Raw genomic sequence first — 10,804 nt, forward strand, 5'->3', positions numbered from 1 at the left:
GAAGTGCGGCGCGTGAATGAAAATGTTCTAATGGCATTCATAATTGGTCGCACGGGGACGTTTCCCGCTTTGAGTTTCTCTGGCGCCGTAGTCGTCCACCACCGGACCCCAGACAGATCAAGACTTGTCGCGTGGAAGTTGGTTTTGGGAGGCGGGCTCAGTGTGACATGAAACAAAGAGTAAGTTAATATGGAAGTAAACAAACATTCTTGCCTCACATGGTTGCAGTTGTCAACAAACTAAGGATCATCTTCTCACGAAATATAATTGCCAATATTCAATGCAGCAATAAGATAATGTATAAGACGGCCGAAAGTAGGTACTTACACATGCGTACGACATAACACATTGCACAAGGGATATCACCATCAACCACAAATTTCTGAACATTACACAGCATGAGTTCACACATTTGCACTCTAATTCTGGTTACACAATTCAGGTTCTGTTATCTTCCGTAATTGCAACTCCGTTCACAACTAGACAGGATATTACGGAGATTAGAAAAGATGAGAAGAAGAAACACAAATGCACGGTATGCTATTATCTTAACGGACACATGCGTCAGAGAAACCTGCCTCCGCCTGAAATGGCGGAAAAAAATTAAATGGCAGAATTACCGCCACCATGCTGACTACTGGCCACGTATCCGCTAAATACCGACAATGGCATGATGCTCTGACATTTGCCTCAGTGTGTCTATATGCGACCGGCTGTTTGTCGCCTAACGCCTACACTACTGTATCTCCGTTTTAAGCGCATTTGTAGCATGCCCCACACATTGGACTCGCCATAAACGCACTGTGTGCTCCTACATCCATGATCAAAGACTTAGCGAAAACAATGAAATGAGCTGAACATATTGAGAACTATATGATCATATTCAAATTGCATACCCGCATCTTTGTCATATTTCCTTCGGTCTTATGCGTTCACTGCAGTTCGTCTTACGCGATAACAGCGATCGGTTGCCCTGGTCGATCATCTTATCGTCCGCGCCATATTCATTCGCTCAACCTGCCTGTCGCCAACTCCAAATAAACTCACGTTGTTTATTCTATGCTGCCTTGACCCGTCCGGCCCGTTGTGCTTCGATTATGTGTCTACAGAACCCAGGTGTCCCACCCATGTCACTTCTGTGCTCGACATATGCATTTATTCTGCGTACCAGTCCTGTGTGCACACTAAAAGCGGTAGGTTCTAGGAGCGCAGGTACAAAACTTATGCATTTTGGTCACTTTGTAGCACAATGTTGCCTGAATCGGAATCTTCACATGCGTCATGCAACTATGCGTTGTGAATTATCTTGAATGATATTAAATACGCCTAGCTCAGTTATAAACCCTACAAATGTGAAACACTACCCGTAACCATGTTCAGAGACGCATGAAACAAAGCGCCGTAGAAGGCTCTTTCCCCCCGCGGTCTCCATTGGATACACTGAACCTAAATTACCCATAGATATCCAATACCTATGTGGTATTACATATCCAAGAAAATACATACATAAGATAGCTAACTACTCATTCGGTTGTCCATTTCTATTAGAAGTCTTGCGTTCGCGGCGCAACTGTTTCGTACAATAAAACGTAAATATCGCATTGGACAACACGTCCTCTAGAATATTTAGTACGAATCCTTGCTACGAGAGGAACGGTGCTTAGTACCGATTCGTACGAAAAGTGGCTGAGTTTAGTACGTATGGATACCAAACAGAGCAGCCCGGTAACCCAAGGCTGAACAGAGGAAATGAGGCTGTTGAGAGGTGGACGTCGTGCATTTCTTTTCGTTCGATGGGAGTAGAACACCTTGACCACTTGGTATTTTTAGTTTTCGTATATATATACATATTTATATTTCGATGAATATATATATATATATATATATATATATATATATATATATATATATATATATATATATTTTTCCTCTGCTTTCTGGCTGAGATTTGGCAAACTTCAGGATGAACAGCATTAGGTTTTTCTGTTTAGAAATTGTGACAATAATTCTGTGCTGATGCTGCAAAAAGTTTTCTAAGCTGTGCTGCATGTCAATTTTAACACTGAAATAAGATGTAAATTTGCCTAAGGCGGCCATATTTCCTTGTGCTTCCAACTTGACTTCAGCCATATGACTCACTGACACAATTTTGTGGGAACTAATTAGGTCATGACTCAGCTCATGAAATGTTTGACAAATGTGATTCAAGTATGACCCAAACAAACATTTTTCCTAGTGAGCAGATGCGGCCTGTAACTCACCCCAATATGATTGACTCATGAGCAGATTCACAATTCAGCCTGAGCTGAACACGGGTCTGGCAAGCATGTTTGTTTATCTGTGAAATCCTACACTTAAGTAGATGGTTACCTGATTATGATGATCACATCATGCAAACTGGCATTATTTTGGCAAGTTGATTGTGTTGTTGACAAATATTTGGTATATCATGCTTGACATTTCAACCAGGTTTGAGTTGAGTCATATGCTGACATCCTGGATGTGTGAGCTCATCTTTTTTACAATGTGCATGCTAGCGGTATATATATATATATATATATATATATATATATATATATATATATATATATATATATATATATATGTGTATATCCCGGTCTATGGATGAATTTTGCAAATGCATGCTGTATTTGCGGGTATTGTCAGTTTAATTCGGCCATCAATGTCTTTTCGTATATCGCCACTTTAATTTCAGCCACTAACACAACATTGGTAGATATTATCAGCTCATGATTTAGCTCATGACATTTGTGAATAATGTGACTTGCCCATGACTCAAAGGATCATTTTTCCTAGTGAACTGACTCAGGTTGCAACTGAACCTAAATCATTGACTCCTGAGTGCATTTACGGTTCACCTTGAGTCAAACACAAGTCTGGTTGGCATACACATATGTCCTGGCATTATAGCTTGATCTGAGTCGAGTGACACAAATGATTCCTAGATGTGAGCTTAACCGTAAAATGTGCATGTAAGTCGAAAAAATAATTAAAGACTCAGCTTAATTCAGCAGGCCTCAGTTTCGAAAACCAGAGCACCGGGCCCAACTCTCGTTTTCCAAACTGAGGAGCCCATTAAAAACCATTGGGTGTATGATCCTATAGGATATGAAGGACAACATCTGCATAGCTTTGTGAGTGATGGTAGAAAAAAGCACACAGTGTGTTGAATACCTCAGGAATATATATATATATATATATATATATATATATATATATATATATATAATGTATGTATGTGTATGGGGAATATGGGCTGTGTGCGTGTTCTTGGCAAGGAGTTCATGTATTGCGTGCACACTCAGGCGATGTGTGGCCGTATGCATCAGCGCCGTCCCACGCGCGGCGGCCGGCCGTCAGGACCGCTGATCTGCGCGACATCTGGCCACGACTGAGCCGCTGGTCTCAGAGCAAAATGGAAACAGCTAAGGGAAAACATGAACTAACTGTATTCGAGATCAAACAAACATAAATACCTGCGAAGCTAAGGTATGGGCTTTGCGGTGATATCCCGAAGCGACAAGGGCTGATATCTTTCTACACAAGAATCACTACTGAACTGAATTAAAATGCATCAACGATCAGACAGAAACATGTGGCTTGTTCCACTTCTTATAACATGCTTACGAATGGCGGGTGACATTACCTAAATATGCTGTGAACAGTACTGCGAGTGATGCTACGATACAAACAAAGTTGACCTTTTTCCATATGCGCATTTAAGACGACTGTACAACATATTCGACCATCGTTGAGTTGATCGGGCCTTCCTAATCTGGGGTGAAATCCAGTCAAAGCCCAAGTTCGGCTAGAATGAACTGTCCGAATCATGGGCAGTCCACTCATCGTGAAATTAAGTTCTGCGGCACAGCGAAAACACAGTTTTAATTCTCACGTGCCCTTGGTGTTTCACATCCTCAGCATACAGATACGTCACAACTTGCTACGAGCTCTAAAAACACGCGACACCTACGAGCACACACGTGTTCTAAGTAAAGTTTCAAGTCACCTGAGTTTCTAGCAGCCAAATGTAGGTGGAACAGTTAGAGCACCGACGCCTTCTTGGCTTGACAGCATTGCCGGCTGATGCGGCGGCGAGGCGCGCACCAGCCGTTTGCCGGCGACAAAACTGCATACTGCCACCGCGCGAACAGCGCTGTTACGCCTATAGTTATCTCAACTCCGCACATTTTAAGGGGATCATCATATATTAACGCATGGCACACAAGTAAAACCAGACAACATCCAGTACAAAAGCATGGCATTCTCCGTCGTGTCATCACGGCATATCACGTTGTCCCGTCACACCTCACCCCGCGTCGCGCAAGGGAGGATAGCGTACCACAGACAGCACCGCCACGTGGCAACATGTTTGTCACATATTTGCCCTTCGACAAGCTCCGCACAAATTGTCATGCTGCAGTGAAAGCCCTTACTGCTAAATGATGAGCTTGATGTGATGTCATCGTGGACAGAATGACGTAGATGGATGAAGCAGGCAGTGAAGTGAATAGAACCTGCACACGAGGAAAAACCGACATCAGTCCCTCATATTCCATAATTGAGGACATGCCAGACTAGGCTACATCATGTTGGGCCCTAACAAACACATACGGGCGGGCAAGAGCGACAACCTATTCCAAGGGCACCATTTCGCAATAATCTGCTCAAACCATTTCTCTTCGCATCAGTTATTCTCCCCCAGCATGATGTGATTGGGTGCTCACCGTGTTGGGTCCTTCTGCTTGTTAAATATCTCCAGGTTGATGACATTCTCCGTGTCCCCGTCGTTGGCATAGCTGAGCGATATCTAGAACGACACAGCAGTTTAATCAGCTGCAACAGGGCTGCACGGGGCTGCTCAGTCAGGGCTGACGGTCCCTGTTTCACACTAACGGTGGTGACTGAAATGGAAGCAGTTCACTAGTGGACGCACAGATAACTGCCAGGCACTTCGCATCTTAAAGCGCCGCGGAAAACGTGGGAGACTGAAAATGGCGATACTTAAAACTGAAGAACTGAACAGGACCACATGACAACGAAATGACAGAACAGCGGCGTTTCTGATGCTTGTGCCTGGCGTTGTACGCGCCTTTGCACCTCACCAAATCTTTGATCACGCTTTTCACGCTGCGTCCACGGCAGCGATTATTGATGGCAACCGTGGGGGTCTGCACTGCTCGCATATATTTTTTCGTACATGCGTTTCCAAGCAGCCCGTGTAAACAGCGAGGGCAATAGTGCTGACAGATTCCGGTCGATTCAGCATATTTCACATTTCTGGCGCACAGGCGACGTATTGAAAATGCATTTCTATTAGTTTGGTTTGACTTCCGCATCTCATTACGAAGGGGCATCGGGGATATGCACGTTTTGTGTTGGTCTCTCTTTGGTATTGGTTGTGCTGGCATTGACTTACCACCCCTGCTTGGGACAAGCCCTGCAGGTTGATCATGCTCACGGAGTTAAGCTTTGGGTGTAATCAGCTGGATTGGGTCTGGTTCTACACAGTTATTTTGTGTTACAGCATTCGCATGGGCAATGTATATAACTAGATGGAAATTCTGAGTTCATGCACAGTAGTTTTCCTTATAATAAATGGCAGATTATATTGCAATATGCAGTAATGTTCCTTATTCTGAAAATACTGCTGTTTTGATGAAAAATTGACTGTTTTTATCAATTTGCTTCTGAATTTAGTAAAGAAGTGTACAAAACTCAGTAATAGGAACTGATACATAGGTTTATTAGCTGAGGCCAGCATTACACAAAATGTCCGCATCCAGCATCCAGACAACAAATCACCTGCTGCACAGGACACCCACAAGGCATCTGTGCTTGGATCCTTGTACTTGGGTGTAAAACTCTGGCCGGGCCAAATCACACTGAATTTTCAATCGTTGGTGTGTAAAGGGATGTTTTGGCATGTGTCTGCCTGAAAATATCTTTGTAACATCATAACTAATTGAAACATTGGCTCTCTTACCACTTGAGTTGGTGGCACCTGTGTGCTTAACTATGAGCTCTTGGACTTAAAGGGTATATGCTGAGTGTACTCATGATGTCACTGCTGTGCTGCACATGATCTACCCTTACTCCAGACATGTCAAGTGTCAAGTGTACTTTGTTGCAATCTGCGTTTACATTGATCACATCATCTGTTACACTTAAATCACTTTCTTTCACAAATGACTAGTTGAATGCGTGTGCAACAAGGTAAGACACATCAGGACTATTCTCCAGCATCAAGGAGCATAGCACCTTGAATGTCTTCTGATCGTTTTAATGAGCACAAGCAGTGATGATATTTATATTTCATAACTTTTATCTGTGTGCTTGAATAATCGCCTATCTCTGGCTGCTATGAAATAGTTCTCTGGTCTTGGTTCACAAAAACTTAAGTTAAACATGCTCATGGCTCCAGTATGCCTTAATATGCTTTCAAAGGAATGCTTGTGATCTCACGTGCCTATTAACAACTTAGATGCGACCTGGGACTGGTAGACAGCAAAATAAGAAGGTGTTCAAATCTGTACGGATCCTGCAAATAGATACCAAATATAACCAATCATTCCAGACCCCACATTCTAATGCCTGATACCTGGTACGAAAGGTGATGGCTACACGAGACACCGATGGCTAAAGGTCTTGATGACCACAACCGAGCACGGGGTTAGAAACACACGTCCCAGGAGTATCAGCATAGTAATACATCGGGCTCCTGCATCCTAGCAAAGGATATCCTGTGCGTGTAAAGGGCTGCCAGAAACACGACGGCAGAAACACGACGACGGCTTCGTTGACCCGTGCCGTGTATAAGGTATCAAGGTGATCTGTTACAGGCTATCAGTACTCTAGTCGTTGTTCCGCCGTCCGCGTGCCCCGAATAAGCCGCACTACATTTTGCGAAGAATACTTGCAGTGGGTGTTTATGATAGGTCAAAACGTGTTGAGAAACGATGGGAGACTCAAACTTTTCAGGGCACTGAAATTGAAATAACAGGATAGATTACAAGAAGGACCGTTTGACGCGCTGTATTAGTTGTCAGACACCAAGTCAGCCATGGTAAAGTCAGTCGTCCTGCAGACTGCATACAATTTTGAGAGGACGCAGCGTACCTTCTTAAAACGTAAATGCCTATTTTCAAAGGGTAATTGGGCTGTTCTTTCCTGGCAGGATGACGTGATACGCCATCTGGATGGTTTGCCATGCTGCGTGCGGAGGCTACCCTCGCCACAGAGCTGACGCCAGGACCGTCCAGGGAGGCCGCCGAGACGTCAGCCCTTCAGTATTGCACGGCCGTCCAGGGAGGCTGCCGAGATGCCAGCCCTTCAGTATTGCACGGAGAACCCATGGGACCGAGCCGATGACAACAGCGATGACGATGACTTTGTGGATCCCCCGTTACGTCAGACCGTCTGACCTGTCGGCGCCCGCGGTGGTCCGTAGCACCCCCCGCCTGTGGCCGACCCAACGGCCGCTGTGTGCATCTTGCCCTGTCGGATCTCCTAGGCAAGATGCAGAAGTTCATTCTTGAAGATCTGGACGATCACCCTGAGCAAGGCTCGACATGGGACAAGGCGCTGTCGGCATTCATAATTGAGTGGTGCGCCGCCACGTCCTCCGTCTCCCCCTGTCAGAGCCAGCTCCAAGTGCAGCGTCAACTAGGTTGGCGCAAAAGCGTGGCCACCATCTCTGTCCTCCGGTCGGAGAAGCGGAAACCTATCCACTTCGTAGACGGCAGCGTGCAGCGGCGCGGCCTAGACTCCTGTTGTGCGTACGGCTGGGAAGGAGTCTGATTTCACGTTGTGCAGTCTCCGTCTTCTTTGTGGCTACAGAAGCGGGGGTGGCCTGGTGCGATGATGCGCAATGGTGGTGTTCGACGGTGTATTTGATGGTTTTATTATGATGATGTGTTTGCCTGAGGACGGGAAACTGTACGCCGTGCTAGGTGCAGTCTCCTTTTTGGCAGCACACATCACTTGTAAAGCTTGCAAAGTTGTTTTATTGTGTTTGTGAGAAGTCGTTAGGACGGAATGTGTTGTCTGGTTGGTACGGGATGTGTCTAAACTGTCGTCTTCTCGTTGTGTTTGCTGAGATGTGTTCCGTCGATCTGAATACACTTGCATGGCGTGTTGAAGCTGATGATCTCGTTCATATCACCGTCCGCGATTTGTAGGTCTTCGAGCGTTCAGCCGGGATTCTTGTACGCGCACCACCACACCATTGCCATAAGAAGTCAATGACGTCCGGTACAGCGCACCATCTCATAGGCTAGGTCATTGAAATAGTGCAGCCGACGGGGCTCCCAAAAAATGATAGGTGTCAGGCGACGTAGCGCGAGGCCCGTCTGTTCCAATTCGGATCCTGCGCAGTGGGTGTTCTCGTCGGATCATCCGGGATTCCGGGGTTACGTCGTTCTTCATACAAGTCACGACATAGAATGCACTAGAAATATAGGCATTTGTATAATTAACATGGTTTAAGCCCCGTTGCTTTCAGAACGGATATCCAGGCACGTGTGCAGTGGCTAATAATTTTGGTGGCCATAGGTTCCAATTAGAGCTCTAGTTTCGCCAAATCCGTTGAGCAACACAAGGAGCACGGAATTGGCTAACCTGTGGTACGGTAAACATGAAGTTTGAATGCACCAAATAAATGCAATTGAGTCTAAAGCTAGGTGCCCATTCTCTCCGTTCTTGTATTACATGCCCATTCTCTCCTTATGTGGGTACCTTCGGTATATTTACAATAGTACGTTTAGGTTCATATGCCTTCACGTTTTCCCGTCGTATCTGAGGACTGTGTCGCAAAAGGGAGTCAGAAATTGGGCATGAGCTTGAAGATATTGCATCTTCAAAGATCCTCCAAGGAGGCCTGCACTCCGCGGGATTTTCGTTAGCATGACGTGCTATTTTGTAGGGACTCATGTTATACGGCAGAACAAGGTGGAAGTGGGGAAAAGGAGAAGGGGGCGGGGCGTAAGATCGTTCGCTCAGCTGCGATTTGTCGGCGACCCGAGAAGTCGAGGCCCTTAACGAAATGCGATGTTAAGCCCCTGGACCACGTGGCGATCTTATCACCACTGCACGGCTCTGCTGACCTCTCCGCTCAGCTGTCCATCCAGACATCCTTACCGGATCGCTCAGCATCCGTCCAGGTATCCATACCTGTTCGCCCAGTTCCTCGCTGCGAATGAAGTTCATCTCCTCAGGGTGGGAGTGAAATAGGTCCACCACAGTCAGCGGCACCTTCAGCAGGTGTTCTGCAACGGCGCCGGCAGCGTCACCAGCAGCACGCTCAGACAGACACTGAGGCGGCGCCTCACTGCCATTGCCCACCATTGCTTCACTGTCATTGCCCACCATTACTTCACTGCCATTGCCCACTGGCAAGCAAGGCGCCCGGTGCAAACAAGCATTGTGGAGAGTGTTCAAGCATGACATGATGGATGGCCTGCGTACAACCGCAGGGGAATGAACTGACAGGGACCGCACAGCGGCGTCCAGGCTTCGATTAAAGACGATGGCAATCTCTCCCTGCGGCGCGGCTTGCCGTCTCTTCCCTTGGGCGTGGTGCGGCGTCGTACGTCAAACGCGGCAGCAAAATCTTGTTTTGCCGCCGTCGGAATTGTGAGTCAGAGCGGGAGAGGACGATCAATCTCAGAATAACTGCGCAATGCTCATAGGAGCATCAGGAGAAGAACGAGGCACAAGGCTCTGATACTGGTATCTTGACACGATAAACATAACTACGAAGCGACTGCAATTACATTTTTGGGGAGTGTCAAGGGCTACGCATCTTGGTTGCAAACCCATTGGGCCCTTTGAGAGATCAAATTTATGTTGGACCCTGCTCCAGCGAAATCGACTCCAGCTCCGACTCCAGGAGCACGTGGCTGATGCGCGCACAGGTTCGGACTAACTCAGACTCGGCCGCCGACTCCGGGCAACACCACACGGTCTCGAGCACTCGCACGTCGCGGCTTGAGCCGTGACGCACGAATGCTCGACAGCTGCAGAGTGGATTCCAATGCGGATGATCCGGTGGCAGTAGCGTATAAGCAAATGACCTGATTTAACATCTGCTGAATTCGGAACCAGCTCCGACTCCTTTAGAGCCGAGCGCAGGTTTGATGTGATGACGTCATACGTACCTACGATGTACCCAACAGTGACGTCATCGGGGAGACGATTCCTCTCGGCGACGCGCATGAAGTGGCCTCCGCTGCAAACCAAAGAACAGACGTTATTGGTCGGCGCCTGCAATTTTCGCCTACGTCAGTTGTCGCCACCGGAGGCGAAAGACATGATAATCTTTAAGGGCCGTTCCTTAGAGGGCTCCCATGACGACGTCTGTGGTAGGTCTCTTCGAGATGGGATAACCGCCTTGCGAATGCCATCGCGTACGTGACTTAACACTGCAAAACGAATCGACGTTGTTCCAAATCAGCTGTCCCACCGACCCTATCACGACTTGATCAAAGCGCGGCAACATCTTCTGGACTTATAGAGCTTGTGGCAAGTGGCAAATAAGGGCACGTATGAACTTCACTCACTGTTGGTTAGGTGGCTTTTAGTTAAGAAATCGGGTGCTTTCGGTTAGAAAACGGATTTTGCTCTCCAAATCCAATAAAGCAACAATAAGCAGAATCGTTGTTGCTCAGTGTTCTTTCTGCATGTCGACGCTCTCCAGTGGCGGTTAGGATACGTGAACATGTGTCTCTCCAGTGGCGGTCAGGATACGCGAACATGTGTCTCTCCAGTGGCGGTCAGGATACGC

Source organism: Pollicipes pollicipes, unplaced genomic scaffold (genome assembly GCF_011947565.3).
Source record: "Pollicipes pollicipes isolate AB1234 unplaced genomic scaffold, Ppol_2.1 Scaffold_7261;HRSCAF=8764_pilon_pilon_pilon, whole genome shotgun sequence".
In the NCBI taxonomy this organism is placed as follows: domain Eukaryota; kingdom Metazoa; phylum Arthropoda; class Thecostraca; order Pollicipedomorpha; family Pollicipedidae; genus Pollicipes; species Pollicipes pollicipes.